This window comes from Muntiacus reevesi, chromosome 4 (genome assembly GCF_963930625.1).
Source record: "Muntiacus reevesi chromosome 4, mMunRee1.1, whole genome shotgun sequence".
In the NCBI taxonomy this organism is placed as follows: domain Eukaryota; kingdom Metazoa; phylum Chordata; class Mammalia; order Artiodactyla; family Cervidae; genus Muntiacus; species Muntiacus reevesi.
Genome location: NC_089252.1, coordinates 138,148,851 through 138,164,850, shown reverse-complemented (window position 1 = coordinate 138,164,850; position 16,000 = coordinate 138,148,851). Strand labels below are relative to the sequence as shown.

Sequence of the window (16,000 nt, the reverse complement as noted above, 5' to 3'; positions counted from 1 at the left end):
GGGTGGGGAGGGAGGTTCAAGAAGGAGGGGACATGTGTATACCTACGGCTGATTCATGTTGATGTATGGTAGAAACCAACAGAGCATTGTAAAGCAATTATTCTCCAATTAAAAATAATTTTTTTACATGATAGGCAAAGTAGTACATCATGTAACATCGGCCACTACTTCCCCAACCCTCTCAAACATTCTAGGACATTTTTTATAACGCTAATATTTGAAAAATACATAGAAAAGTGTTGTCAGAAAATAGTGCTATTTTAAAATCATGGTTAGACATACACTACTACAAAAGTCCCAGGAACACAAAATTCCAGAAAAAACTAGAAGCCTATTACCATGTGAGGCATTCAACTTTTAATTGCCTTTTAATTTTTACTATATTAATCATTTTTTAAGTGTGAAGTTCAATAGTGTTGAGTATATCTGTATTGCTATGCACTCACCCTTCAGAACTCTTTTCACCTTGCAAAACTAAATCTCTGTACTCATTAAACAACAGTATCCCGTTTCACTCTCCCCCATCCCTAGGCAAACACCATTCTATTTTCTGTCCCTATAAATTTGACTACTCCACGTACCTAGGATAAGTGGAATTATCAATATTTTTCTTCTTGTGACTGACTCGTTTCCTTTAGCATAGTGTACTCAAGTTTCATTCATGTTGTAGCATGCATCTAAATTTCCTTTCCTCCTAAGGCTGAATAATATTGCATTTTGTTCATCTATTTATCTGGTATTCAGCTTAGGTTGTTTACATCTTTTCTCTACTGTGAATAATGCTGCTAAAAACATGGATATACAAATATTTTTTCGAGACTCTACTTCCAGTTCCTTTGAGTGTATAACCAGAAGTGGAATTGCTATATCAGACTGTAATTTATTTTGAATGTTTTTAGGAAATGCCATATTGTTTTCACAGCAATTGCACCATGTTACATTTCCATCAACACTGAACGAAGGTTCCAATTTCTCCAGATCCTATTCAGCACTTGATGTTTATTTGTTTTTATAGTATCCAGCCTAGAGGGTGTGTTCCACTACTCTTAGTAGGATCTGCCATTGATCCTCTCTGTAGACTCTTTCTTCTAGCACTGGCTCCCAAGCCATAAAGAGCAGATCCAAAACTATAGAAGGAGCTTCCTTGGGATCATATAAGTTTCTAGCCCACCCCTCCCCATCCCACTCCCCCAAAAAATCAGAGATTAACAAATGTCTTTGACTTTTGGGTTATCAAACTCAAATTTCCAGACACAGACTTTGCCTCCTCAATATTTTTGTTGTCTTAATTTAGGTTTACACTAAGTTAATCCCTTAGACTCAATACGGTTCAATTTTCCTGCCATTTGTAAAACACTAGTTAATTTTTCAGTCAGAATTAATGTATCCTTCCACCTTTTTCCCTAAGACATTCTATAAGTTGCTTAAGTTAACACATTACAGAAAAATTATTTGCTCATGTATTTGGCTCTGGAGCAGACCCAAAACACCCAATTACCACCACCCAATTAAAAAAAAAAGTTTGTTTTTACCAAAATAACTTTGTTTTTCTTTTGAATAGTCTGTAACCAGCTAAAAATCTATATTCCACAGACTCTTTTGCAGCCAAGGCTATCCATATGACACAGTTCTGATCAAGAGAATAAGTGGAATATTGTTGGTGATTTCTGAATAGGTTTTGGTTTCCTAACGTAGGTATAACCTCCCTGTTTATAACTAGAATATAGATGAGAGAAAGAGCCAACTCATTGGAAAAGTCTCTGATGTTGGGCAAGATTGAGAGCAGGAGGAGAAGGGGGCGGCAGAGGATGAGATGGTTGGATGGCATCACTGACTCAATGGACATGAATTTGAGCAAACTCTGGGAGAAAGTGAAGGACAGGAGCACCTGGAGTGCTGCAGCCTATGGGGTCGTGGAGAGTCGGACAGAACTTAGTGACTGAACAACAGCAACAAAGACATGGAACAGCCGTTTTGAAGTTATACGGCAACCATGAAAATAAAAACTGTATTTGGAGGATGATGAAACAAAAGCATAAAAAGAAGTTATAATGACGTAATACCTGTACTGTGCTTAGCTATGTACTATGGATTTTTTAAAAAATTATGATTAAATACGAACCAATTTGATAAAGCTCATGTTTCCTGGTATTTTTCACATCACAAAATATACAGAAAATGATTGCATTTGTTACTTGTAAGGAAAAGGCCACTCATAGACAAAGCAGAATATTCAGAATGCTTTCTTTGCTCTCAAGTACAAGTACATTATCTTGTCACACCTATAACACACTGGCAAAACAGTAATGTACTGTGTAGCATACCTGTTGGGAATCTTGGACTAAACCACAACAGTCATATTGTTTTTTCAAGGAGCTGAACATGATTTCTTACTAACAGAGTTTCTTTCTCTAGCTAGTCAATGAGATTATTGAGAGCAAAACTATGCATTATTTATCTTACTTCTCTCTTACTCAGCATGCTGCTAGAAACTTAGTAATTACTCAGCAAATATCTACTGAATAAATGAAAAGGAAAAATAATTTCATTGTTTTAGACTGGTTTTCTCATAGTTCCGGATTGTGCTCCTTTCTGACTAAAAGGTTTTATTCATTTTTCTCCCTGCCTGGAAAAGCTCTCTGATCCTCTGCATGTAGCCAAATCCTACTCATTCTTCAGAGTCCTTCTTAAGTCTCACCTCTTCCATGAAACTATTCTTAACATTTTGGCTCAGGTCATACCATTTTATTCCTTTCTCTGTACTCCTATAATTCATGCTGAAAGAAAGGTTCACTGTGACCTTAAAAATACAGGTGCTCTCCAAATACTGACCCAGCCTTTTCTGGTTGTCATATGCTAACCGTATTTTCTAATGACAAAAGGCTGTGCTTTGTATATTCTTTTTCTAAAAACAGACTTCATACCATGAAAATAGAAACAATTGATGAGAAAATAAAAAATTAAGCAAGCAATCAAACAATATAAAAATCACACTTTAAATGTTCTTTTTGGGGAAATGCTCTGAGATGAATCAACTGCAGTTTCTTAAAGTATAAATCTAGTAAACTTGGGCTAAGCATACCAAATTAATCAGAATCTTCTTAGGTTAAACACTGAGATTTTTCAGGACACAAAGCTCTTAGAATTTGACCTAAAGATATTATCATCTGTCCCCAAAGTTCTACTAAAAATTTAATATAAGGTAGTCTTATAAAGGTCTTTGGATGGCAAACTAGAGTTGGGCCTTTTATTTCCTTCAACAATTCTCTCCTGCCTGATTCATCACCTTCAATAATGTGAAGGAAATTCATGTTTCTGGACATACTTAGATGCTTTTGGGCCATGCTTAGAGCTTTCCCTCGAGCACTAGGAAATCACTAGTAGTATTCTTGCTACAATCAAATTTATTCTTTGCTCACTCTAAAACATATTTCTTTGATTTTTCTTTTTCCTCCTTCTTCATCATTTTGAAGAGATAATATTTTACCAGAATTTTTGCTCAGGTGTACCTGTACATTCACATCATCAACAGTTATTGCATTTCTATCCATGTACTTAGCGAACTGGACACTGATTAAACAGTCTGGTATATCACCTCTTAACTGCTTTCTTTTAGCTGGCTTTGAAGAATTACTCAGGCCTTAGTTTGAATCTACCATGAGGAATATTGCCATCTAATAGTACATTTTTAGTATATCCAAAAAATACTACAATATTTTTGAATTTGATACATTTGATGTTTTTAGAATTTGAAGCCTATTAAGACCTTTATTCTTTGGTGTAATATTATATGTAGGCAACCCCTTTAAAATTTCTACTGATTAATATAGTAGGATTGGGGGGAATGTTGAAAAAGGAGCAAGGGTTGAGAAATGGACATTAGGCTGAGGCCAAAGGCTTCTATTTTGCCTCTTAGAATTTGTGACTTTGGACAACAACTAAGTCAACAATTAATAATAAGTCTTTGCTTTCTCATTTGGAAAGTGAAAATGGTTCTAAACTTACCTACCACATAGAGTTGTTATAAAAAGTCATTTAACATGTTTTTCAAATTGAAAGCTTAATTTTGAAAATAATATTAGCATCCAGCATTCACACACTGACCCACATTTTCCCTGTGAAGGGAGGACTTTTTCTTCATATTATAGGACTATTTCACCATTTTGGATTGTATTAATATTCTTAATCATTTGTTTAATGTATCCTTTGGATATTTCTGCATTGGTTTACTCTCAGTTTGCTACCAAACTGAAATATTTCTGCTACATTCTCTATACTCAGTGAGGGAGGAAATTCTTACCTGCTTGCTTAAAGTGATTTAAATTTGACATAATGGCTTGAAACTTTCACATTTACCTTCAACTTTTTGTATTCCTTAAATAACTAGATGGATTGATAAATGTTCTGTTGAGCATTAAACACTCATGGCTTATAAACAGACATTATTTGGGATTGTACTGTTTGATTATCATATCAGATGCCTTTCAATCATGAAGAAGAAGCATATATATGTTAAAATATCTTAGAGGAAACTCCGGGTGATCTAGTTGTTAGGGCTCTATGCTTCCACTGCAGGGGACATAGGTTTGATTTCCCAGTTGGGGACTTAAGATCCTGCATGCTGTGTGGTGTGGCCAAAAATAAAATAAAATATATTAGAACCGAGTGGTCACTTATCAGTGGTTAGACATAATGAATGGCCCTATAAAATTTGCTGCTGGCTGATTCCAGTAGTTTATTCTGGAATATCAGTTCACAGTACCAAAGAAGCCCTTTAACAGGAAGCTCATAGGGCCTGTTTACCAGGTAATTCTGCCACATGCCTTCAACTTGCAACTGTTTTTAAATTCAGAGTCATAAGGCTTTAGCAGGTATGGCTTTCAGTAGGTTGTAAAGTGCTTAAACAGATGGGACATTGTTATTAGCATGGATAATATATTTTCATTGTATTAGGGTTGAAAGTGATTTTCCAGATAATGGCTTAGACAAATGTTTGTGGAATCTGTCTAGCTAATCCACCAAAAATGCAGCCCGGCTTTCAGGAGCAATTCTACTTTTATTGAATGTTTTTGATTAAAAATTTAACTCCTGTGAATTTCTTACCACATTGTTAAAGAAACTCTAATACATTGTTTTCTTCTTGGAGTCATTATTATTGCATTATTTAACCTAATAGTGACTTCTGACTAGCCCAGAAATGCATTTTAAACTAAATAGCTACACATTTTATTGTATATTAAGTGATTCATTTGGAGACAGGAATCGAGACCATCCCCAAGAAAAAGAAATGCAAAAAGAGAAAATGGCTGTCTGAAGAGGCCTTACAAATAGCTGTGAAAAGAAGGGAAGTGAAAAGCAAAGGAGAAAAGGAAAGATATCCCCATTTGAATGCAAAGTTCCAAAGAATAGCAAGGAGAGATAAGAAAGCCTTCCTCAGTGATCAATGCAAAGAAAGAGAGGAAAACACAGAGTGGGAAAGACTAGAGATATCTTCAAGAAAATTAGAGCTACCAAGGGAATATTCCATGCAAAGATGGGTTCGATAAAGGACAGAAATGGTATGGACCTAACAGAAGCAGAAGATATTAAGAAGAGGTGGCAAGAATACACAGAAAAACTGTACAAAAAAGATTTTCATGACCCAGATAATCACGATGGTGTGATCACTCACCTAGAGCCAGACATCCTGGAAGATGAAGTCAAGTGGGCCTTAGGAAGCATCACTATGAACAAAGCTAGTGGAGGTGATAGAATTCCAGTTGAGCTATTTCAAATTCTGAAAGACGATGCTGTGAAGGTGCTGCACTCAATATGCCAGCAAATTTGGAAAACTCAGCAGTGGCCACGGGACTGGAAAAGGTCTGTTTTCATTCCAATCCCTAAGAAAGGCAACGCCAAAGAATGTTCAAACTACTGCACAATTGCACTCATCTTACACACTAGTAAAGTAATGCTCTCCAAGCCAAGCTTCAGCAATACGTGAACCATGAACTTTCAGATGTTCAAGCTGGTTTTAGAAAAGGAAGAGGAATCAGAGATCAAATTGCCAACATCCATTGGATCATCGAAAAAGCAACAGAGTTCCAGAAAAACATCTATTTCTGCTTTATTGACTATACCAAAGCCTTTGGCTGTGTGGATCACAAAAAAATTGTGGAAAATTCTGAAAGAGATGGGCATACCAGACCACCTGATCTGCCTCTTGAGAAACCTGTATGCAGGTCAGGAAGCAACAGTTAGAACTGGACATGGAACAACAGACTGGTTCCAAATAGGAAAAGGAGTACTTCAAGCCTGTACATTGTCACCCTGCTTATTAAACTTTTATGCAGAGTACATCATGAGAAATGCTGGGCTGGATTAAACACAAGCTGGAATCAAGATTGCCAGGAGAAATATCAATAACCTTAGATATGCATATGACACCACCCTTACAGTAGAAAGTTAAGAAGAACTAAAGAGCATCTTGATGAAAGTAAAAGAGGAGAGTGAAAAAGTTGGCTTAAAGCTCAACATTCAGAAAACTAAGATCATGGTATCTGGTCCCATCACTTCATGGCAAATAGATGGGGAAACAGTGGAAACAGTGGCTGACTTTATTTTTCTGGACTCCAAAATCACTGAAAATGGTAATTGCAGCCATGAAATTAAAAGATGCTCACTCCTTGGAAGGAAAGTTATGACCAATCTAGATAGCATAGTAAAAAGCAGAGACATTACTTTGCCAACAAAGGTCCGTCTAGTCAAGGCTATGGTTTTTCCAGTGGTCATATATGGATGCGAGAGTTGGACTATAAAGAAAGCAGAACACTGAAGAATTGATGCTTTTGAAGTGTGGTGTTGGAGAAGTCTTTTGAGAGTCCCTTGGACTGCAAGGAGATCCAACCAGTCTATCCTAAAGGAGATCAGTCCTGGGTGTTCATTGGAAGGACTGATGTTGAAGCTGAAACTCCAATACTTTGGCCACCTGATGGGAAGAGCTGACTCATTGGAAAAACCCTGATGCTGGGAAAGATTGAGGGCAAGAGGAGAAGTGGACGACAGAGGAAGAGATGGTTGGATGGCATTACTGACTCGATGGGACATGGGTTTGTGTGGACTCTGGGAGTTGGTGATGGACAGCGAGGCCTGGTGTGCTGTGGTTCATGAAGTCGCAAAGAGTCAGACACGACTGAGCGACTGAACTAAAGTGAACTGAAGTGATTCATTAAAAAGAATCTTAACAAAAGTCTTTTTATATCTCCACAGGTATCATGGAGTGCAGTCAAAGTGTTGTTGGCACTTACCAGATGAGATATTATAGCAGGGATCCAAACCCAGTGAATTGTTCATTTTTCAACCTAAGAACTAATCATAGAATGGCTACATCATCTATTTATTTCACCAGCAAATTGTCTCATATGTAGCAGGGGTCACAAAAATTTAAAAAATAAAGTGTCTTTTTTCCCAGAGACAAGGAAATGACTGACATTTTAAAAGTACAATTTCAACTTGCTGTAATTAGGGCTCTAGTGGGAACTTAGTACTTATGATCTGTGTGGCTAAGTTACATAACTTGTTTTGTCTCAGCCCCAATTTCCCCATTAGGATGGAGAATATTAACCACATAGGTTTCCAGAGTTGCTGGAAGAGTTAAATGGGAAATGATTGGCCTGGTATAAATGGAAGTGGTATACAGTTAAAAAAAAAAATTAAGATTTGAATAACTTAGAGTTCACAGTATTTACACACCATTTACATCCTTCCCTAAATTTCTCAGCTGATAATATTTTAGCAACCATTTCAGTATGGCTTTTATTAATTTTGGGACTTCCCTGGTGGCTCAGACGGTAAAGCATCTGCCTACAATGCAGAAGACCCGGGTTCAATCCCTGGGTCAGGAAGATCTCCTGGAGAAAGAAATGGTAACCCACTCCAGTATTCTTGCCTGGAAAATCCCATGGACAGAGAAGCCTGGTAGGCTACAGTCCATGGGGTCGCAAAGAGTCGGACACAACTGAGCAACTTCACTTTCACTTTATTAATTTTTAGTTTCTTTGAGTCTCTAAATTGCCAACTGCCTGCTTATCGTTATAATCTATGTGGGAAATAGAGAAGCCCTGATAGCTAGCTGCTCTTGGTTTGGTTGACTGACATTTTCTTTGTTTTTGGTTTCCTGACTCAATTATAAAATCTATATTACCAACACCACACCACTCCACCAACAAATAAAAAATAACTCATAAAAATAGTTGTGTTAGTTCCCTGTTGCTGCTGTGATAAATTACCACAAATTTAGTGGCTTAAAGCATGTGAACTGATTCACTTAGAGTTCTGGAGGTAGGAAAATGGGTCAGCAGAGATGTACTCCTTCCGGAGGTTCTGGAGCAAATTCATTTCTTTGCCTTTTCCAGCTTCTAGAAGCTGCCCACATTCCTTGGCTCTTGGCTCCGCATCACTGCAATCTCTGCCACTGTTGTCCCATTGCTTTTCTGAGTTGGACTCTCCTGCCTCCCTATTACAAGGCCCCTGTAAGGCACAATGAACTCACTTGCATAGTCCAGATACTCTCACTATGTCAAGTTCCTGAACTTAATCACATCTACAAAGTGCTTCTTGCCATGTAAGGTAACATGTTCACAGCTTCCAGGGATTAAGCCAGGGACACCTTTGGGAGGCTATTATGTTTTACCTACCACAAAGTTTAAGAAAAAGAAAAGAAGTCTAAAGCATGTCTTATTTTTCAGGAATTAGCCGGGATGGCAGGAAACAGACAAAGCACCCATGATGAAGAAATGTGAGACTCTCTTTCAATGGAAATAATCAATTCTATTAGGGCTAATTGGGGGAAAAGTCAAATGGTGGTATGAATTATATAGCTGTGCTCATCAAAGCAGTAGTTTTTCACTGACTATCAAAGAATAACTAGGATTAACTTAGCTGAAAATGACCTAATAGACATTGTTGATAAATTTGTTGGGGGAACAGATTGGAAGAGTTTGAAGTTGGCATATGGATTCATCATGAAATAATTGTAGTTTGTTATTTTTTATGGTAAAATAGAGATCATAAAGAAGTTTCTTGGATATTCTTTCCTTTCTTAAAAAACATTTTTGTTTATTTATTTATTTGGCTATGCCAGGTCTCAGCTGCAACACATGGGATCTTCAATCTTCATTGCAGCATGTGGGGTCTTTTTTAGTTGCAGCATGTGGGATCCAGTTCCATGACCAGGGATTGAATCCAGACCCCCAGCATTGGGAGCAAAGAATCCCAGCCACTGGACCACCAGGGAAGTCTCTATTTCTTTTAAATAGTGTGAGTACCTCTATAAGGAATATGTGTTTTTAGCTCTGTATCACTGATGAAGCAATGAGGCTCAGAGATATTAAATAGCTAGTTCAGGGTTCCAGCTGGAATGCTGGGTGAGGGGCTAGCTGGCAAAAATCAAATCTGTGAATTCTGAGGCCTCTATGTACCTAAAATCCAACAGATCCCAAAAGTAGCTGACAAATTCCCTTTCAAGCCTTGTTTACACTATGATTTCCCCTTGATGTGCAAAGTGATCACAGCCTAAGACTACAGGAAAGTCTCTCAATTAAATAACACTCTTTTTTCTTATGTCTTTTTTTCCAACATTGCCGTTAATGCAAATCATCACATCTCAGAGGTGAGCCACGACTGCATTCAACAGTGCACTCTTTATCTTACCTTCTTTCATGAAGAAGGTAAGTTACCAACAGAACCAGCTGTTGTCTTTTATTTTCTGAACCATTTCTAATAAGAGACCAAGCATTTCATCACTCTCAAAGATGACCTACCTACAACTGCTTCCCTGTTTAGTAATGAGCCACTTGGAGTTGCTCAGCATTAGAGTATGTTTCCTAGAAGCTGCTCATGTGAGAAGCAGTTACTCGGCAAGTAAAACCTACAAATAAGAGCAACAGCTTTTGTGACTCTCAACGTGGGATTCACAGTAGAGAGTCCGTGTCCCCCGGGTGGCTTCCTTGTAAGACTCCTACTGCAGTTCCTCTGGTGAGGACAGGTGCCTATGTTTTGGTGCTTCTCATTCTGTGAAATGCATTTTGTGTTGACCAGAGAGTCAACATTTTATTTTATTTTTATGTATTTATTTTTGGCTGCTGGGTCTTCGTAGCTGCACATGGGCTTTCTCTAGTTGTGGCAAGCAGGGGCTACTCTAGTTGCAGTGTGCGGGTTTCTCACTGCGGTTGTTTACCTTGTTGTGGAGCAGAGGCTCTAAAACGTGTGGGCTTCAGTAGTTGTAGCTTGTGGGCTCCAGAGTGCAAACTCAGGAGTTGTGGCTCAAGGGCTTAGTTGCCCCTCAGTATGTGGAATCTTCCTGGACCAGGGATCGAACCTGTGTCTCCTTCATTGGCAGGTGGATTCATTACCACCGGACCACCAGGGAAGTCTGAGAGCCAACATTTTAAGTCAAACACAAGTGTATTCCTAAAATTTGGTGCAAAATCTGTCCTCTGTTTTAACTAAAGGATAACAACTTATCTCTTTGAACTACCCCCAAAGGATCCCAAAGTGACATTCCATCATTCTAAAATTTATTCTCTAAACATAGGCAATTACCATCCAACTGTTTTCCAGGGGTGAAACAAAATCTTGATTTTATGTAAAGGCAAGAGGTACTATTTATTTAAAGAGATGGAAAGAACAACAAAAATGTACCAAATGACTCTCTGGGCTCTCCACTTTATAGACTCCACGATTCAAATTTAGGCCTCAGCAGAATGCACCACTGTATATTATAGGTCATCAGTTTCATTCTGACTTGGTCCACCAGTGCATTTTTCCAAACACCTTCTGAATTGATTTACTTAGCTAACTTTATATGTGTCCATCAGCAGGCCCACAAATAGCTTACAGTGAAGTGAGTGATGCCAAGAAACCTTCAGTCTAGTCTCTGTGTGAATCACCAGAGTCTCTTCCTACTGCAATTAATGCAGTGCCAATCAGAGAGACTCCTTACATCCTGAACTTCTCTGCACACCTCACCCGTCGCTACTTCCACAGTCATCATGCTTTCATCTTCTCACATCTACTTTAAAATATCTTTTAGCCATTACATCAACTTCAAAATATTTTTTTTCTTAATAAATTCCTTGGTGTATGTTATTGCCCAGTGAAGCTCACAGAATAGGAAGAAAAAAGCCAACAAAACAAAACAGCAAGTACTCTATCATTTTGAAAGGTTCCAATTGCATAAGCCTTTATGACACAGACTTCATGCCATATTCTGTATCAACAGCTTGTCACATGGGTCCCAGTTCATAATATGGGTCATTATTTTCCAAATTGAATTTGCTTATCTGCTCTTTCCTTTATGGGTAACACTACCAAGGAAACCAAGCTCACACTGCTTTTAAGAGTGCTCATTTGAAATCTTTTTCTCTCCTTTTTGAACACTCTGCACTGGAATTAATAATATAATATAAGTATTTGGTAAAATGGCTCATTTTCACCAGGCTCTCCTGTTCCTGTGGTGTCTCAGACTTAAGGAAAAAACTTTGGTTTTTGATTATTTTCTTACATTTCACTTTGCAAACTCTCATTTTACCGAGTTCTGCCAAAAAACAATTAAAAAACAAAAAAGCACCACTATTTGGTTTCTTGATCATTTAAAACACCTGTGGTCTGATCCTCCTTCCCACCCAGCCCCCACACTAAAGCAAGTGACCTTGTTTCAAGCTGAATATTGTTCTTTGCTTTGATGCTCACATCCCTACCATCTTGTACACTCCTATTACTATTGTCGACTCTTATTGGTGTTGACAGAGTCATTCCCAGGATAAAGCCAACCAGAGCAATTTCTTTATGCCCAAAGCACTAGGTAGCTCACACTTTTGTCACTAGGCTGCATGTCAGAGATCTGGGGTAAGGGGCAGGCAAGGTAGGGAGACGGTGGTGGGAAAGCCTTTGACAGAGAATACAACAATGAACCAGAGCTAACATTTTTCAATAATTTATTAACCTCCCTTTCTGCTTCATATCCCTACCCTCCTCATTTCCTCTCACACTGCACCATCAACCACTCCTCTTCAAAACAAACAACAACAACAACAAACAAACAAACAGGTAATACTATCTCATCCATGCATTTGCATCCTCTGTTTCAGTCTTGGTTTTAAGTGATCATCTTCAACTCTGGCTTATTTACCTAAACTGAAATTTGCTGAGTTGTTATTTATGTGGCCTCACAATATTAATGGGAGGCAGTGTAGAGAAATGGTAAGATCCAAGAATATTTGAGGGTTGGGCAATAGAAAACACATCAAAAGTGATGCTGTAGAATCTGTCTGATCCACAATCTGCTACAGTTGAGGTGCATATGAGGGCATTTTTAGATGCAAAGCCCCAGGAGGAAGATCTGAATGACCACAACTACTATTAGTTCAAACTGAACTTTTATGTGATTTAGAATATGGCATCACCTCCAGGGAGAGGCAGTCCCACAGGTGTTAGGCTTGGCAAGCAGACGCCAGCTGATTTTCAATCCCCATTGACCTTCCTTGACAGGGTGTTCTTACGAATACGGTACAAACTACATGATCTTTCCCAGGACTCTGAGGTTGGGAATGTGCCTGATTGAAACAGGAAGGGGAAGAGGAAGAGGAAGAGGGTCTGGTTCATTTGATATTCTTAGTCGGAAGTATGCACTGTGTGTGGTGGAGCATTCCCAAAAGGGAAAATGGAAGAAGACAATTAAAAAGAAATTAAAATATTGGAAAATATTGAGAAAGACCCACTGCATGCCCAGGGATCTAAAGACATCCTTTGTTGCATAATTTCACTTTCATTTTTCCTTGAATGAGAAAACACAGACTCGGAGGTAAGCCAAGGGTGAAAGCGTTTCCCCTCTTTATGATGTGTATGCGCTCCAACAACCCTAAATTCAGCTTTCTTAGATTTTCATAAGCGCTCATGTTAAATTATATTATAGGAAAAGGATATATTGTCAATGTTAGACAACTAAGAAATCATCCTTCCTTTATTTATTACAGTACTTTTAGGGATAGAGAATTATACAAATTATACAGTTTAGGAAATGTGGTGTTTAATACCAGGAATGTTCAGACAAAATTTTGGTTTTGCTTAAATTAAGTGTATGTCTAGGTGAGTGATCATATGTCCTTGGTATATCTGGAATAACAGTAAGCTATCTTTTAAATTTTTATTTTGTATGTTTGTAATGATTCCAGTAGCCTTATGATTATATAAAGATTAAACACATGTTTTTCATTTCAGTTCTCTCTTCAAGTCTCTTTTAAATAAAATAAGGGAATAAAAAATAGTAAAAACACAAGCAAAAGCATGCAAGCAGAGACAATAATAGACTGAAATTGTACCTACTCACAGGAAATGGAAAGTGAATGGAGGAGTTAGTACCTCTGAGAAAGCTGGGTAAAAGTATTGGCTGGAGAGAAAAACTATGCTAAGATCTTTCTCCAGGACCCTGCACAGATTCTGGGTGTGGGCATTACACCAAGCAGGGAAGGTACGGTGCTACAATCAGGAAGGTGTTGCCTCTCTAGAGACAGGTATAATCTTCTTTTCTGATGTGTACAGTCAACAGATTCACCCGTCCTAAGTCTGATAGGAGACCCTAGGTTTATCCTGCATCAGAAGAGGAGGCCCTCATGTGCAACATGAATAGACCTCGAGGGCATTATGCTGGGTAAAATAACCAGACAGAGAAAAACAAATACTGTAAGATTTCACTTATCTATCCAATCTAAAAAACATTATAGAAAGAAGAGAAGAATTGCCCAGCCTGGTGCTCTGTGATGACTTAGAAGGCTGGAATTGGGGTGGTGGGAGGAAGACTCAAGAGAGAAGGGATTTAAATATAGTTATGATTGATTCATGTCGTTCTGTGTGTGGCAGAAACCAACACAGCATTGAAAAGCAACTATCCTCCAATTAAAAAATAAATTTAAAGAAAAGAGCAGAATGGACTGGAAGGTGGGAAAATCAGATGTTGATTAAAGGGTGCACTTCCAGTTATAAGATGAATAAGTTCTGGGGATCTAATGTATAGCACAGTTGCTATAGTTAACAGTACTGTATAATATATTTGAAAGCTCTTAAAAGGGTAAATCTTAAATGTTCTCATAATACATATACTCAAAAAGGTATGAGGTGATAGGATTCCCTGGTGGCTCAGAGGGTAAAGAGTCTGCCTGTAATGTGGAAGACCTGAGTTCAATCCCTGGGTCAGGAACATCCCCTGGAGAAGAAAATGGCAACCCACTCCGTATTCTTGCCTGGAAAATCCCATGGATGGAGGAGCCTGAAGAGCTACAGTCCATAGAGTCATAAAGAGTCAGACACCACTGAGCGACTTCCCTTTCACTTTCAAGAGATGATAGATGTATTAACTAATCTTATTATGGTAATCATTTCACAATACACAGGTATCAAATCATTACATTGTACACCCTAAATTTACACAATGTTATCTGTCAGTTATTTGTCAACAAAGCTGGAAAAAATTTAAATAAAAAATCAACTGCCTCTCTGTATGCTAGTAGTGGACACATGGAAACCAAGATAAATTAGTTACCTAGGTGTAACTCTAGCAAAACATTTACAAGACTTATAAGGTAAAAATTACATGTTAATGGAAGAAATCAAAGAAAATTTATATAAATGGAGAGATATTCTACTAAAAGAAAGAGAGAGAATAAGAGACACAGAGTTCCGGGAGATGAGGCAGAGCAGAAGGCAGAAGAGAAGAACCAAACTGAAAATAGATGCTTAAATAAAAGCTTACACCTTGAATTATGCAACTGTTACCCCCTAATAATGCTTGGCATATACTTCCCAGGAGACTGAAGGGTTATTTTGGAGGGAACTGGGGTGGCTTGCGTTGTGGGGTGGGGTTCTCAATATGAAATGGAAGCATTCTTAATATTTCATTCTCAAGCAGTCTCTCAGCTGGAAGATATCATATCCTTATGTGTGTGTGTGTCTGCATGCTCAGTTGCTGCCAATTCTTTGTGACCCCGTGGACTGTAACCCACCAGGTTCCTCTGTCCACAGGATTTTCCTGGCAAGAACCCTGGGGTGGGTTGCCATTTTCTTCTCCAAGGACCTTCCTGACCCAAGGATTGAACCTGTATCTCCCACATTCTCTGCGCTACAGGCAGATTCTTCACCATTGAGCCACCAGGGTGGGCTTCCCAGGTGGTGCTAGTGGTAAAGAATCTGCCTGCCAATGCAGGAGACATGAGATGCAGGTTCGATTCTGGGTCGGGAAGATCCCCTGGAGGAGGGCATGGCAACGCACTCCAGTATTCTTGCCTGGAGAATCCCATGGACAGAGGAGCCTGGTGGGCTACAGTCCATAGGGTCACAAAGAGTCAGACACAACTGAAATGACTTAGCATATCTGCACAAGCCACTGGGGCAGCCCTCACATAGATCTTCAATTCAAGTTTCTGATGCTCAACCTTAAAAATGAACAGGTAACAAAAAACTCTGGCTATTGAGGAAAGTCCCACCAAAAAGTAAAGACATCAAAAAGGAAAAAAGAGCCCATAGAAAATAGGAATGCAGAGAACAGATGAAGACTATAATTAAAACTGTAATTTATGTTTTCAGAAAAATAAATCATTTCATCCAACAGGATACTATAAAAATCAAACTGTCAAGCTAGATAGCACTCCTTAAGACTAGAAATATAAATATAGAAATAAAAAACTCATCCAAAGAGCAGATAATAAAACCAAGGTATCATAGAAAGCAGAAAAAAATTAAATTGAAAATATGATATACATCAAAAGATAAGATTACTAGTAGATCAGTTGAGGAAGTCCAGAGGCTGATCAAAAAAGAGTTTCTGAAACAGATAAAAGAAGAGAGGAAATTAGTAAAGAATGATCAAACTTTTGATTAACAAAGAATAATCAGAAGTTCCAAAACTAAAGCACCTATGTTTCCAAATAAGAAGAGCCTAAAAAACAGCTAGCAGAGCTATCAAAAACAT

At 38.2% G+C, this 16,000-nt stretch overlaps 1 non-coding gene across 1 annotated transcript; it reads left to right on the top strand.

Moving 5' to 3' along the window:
- Positions 1–7,811: 7,811 nt before the first annotated feature.
- On the top strand, positions 7,812–7,884 carry TRNAC-ACA (transfer RNA cysteine (anticodon ACA)). Its single transcript has one exon. It is a non-coding gene; the product is annotated as a tRNA-Cys (tRNA).
- The last annotated feature ends 8,116 nt before the right edge of the window (positions 7,885–16,000 follow it).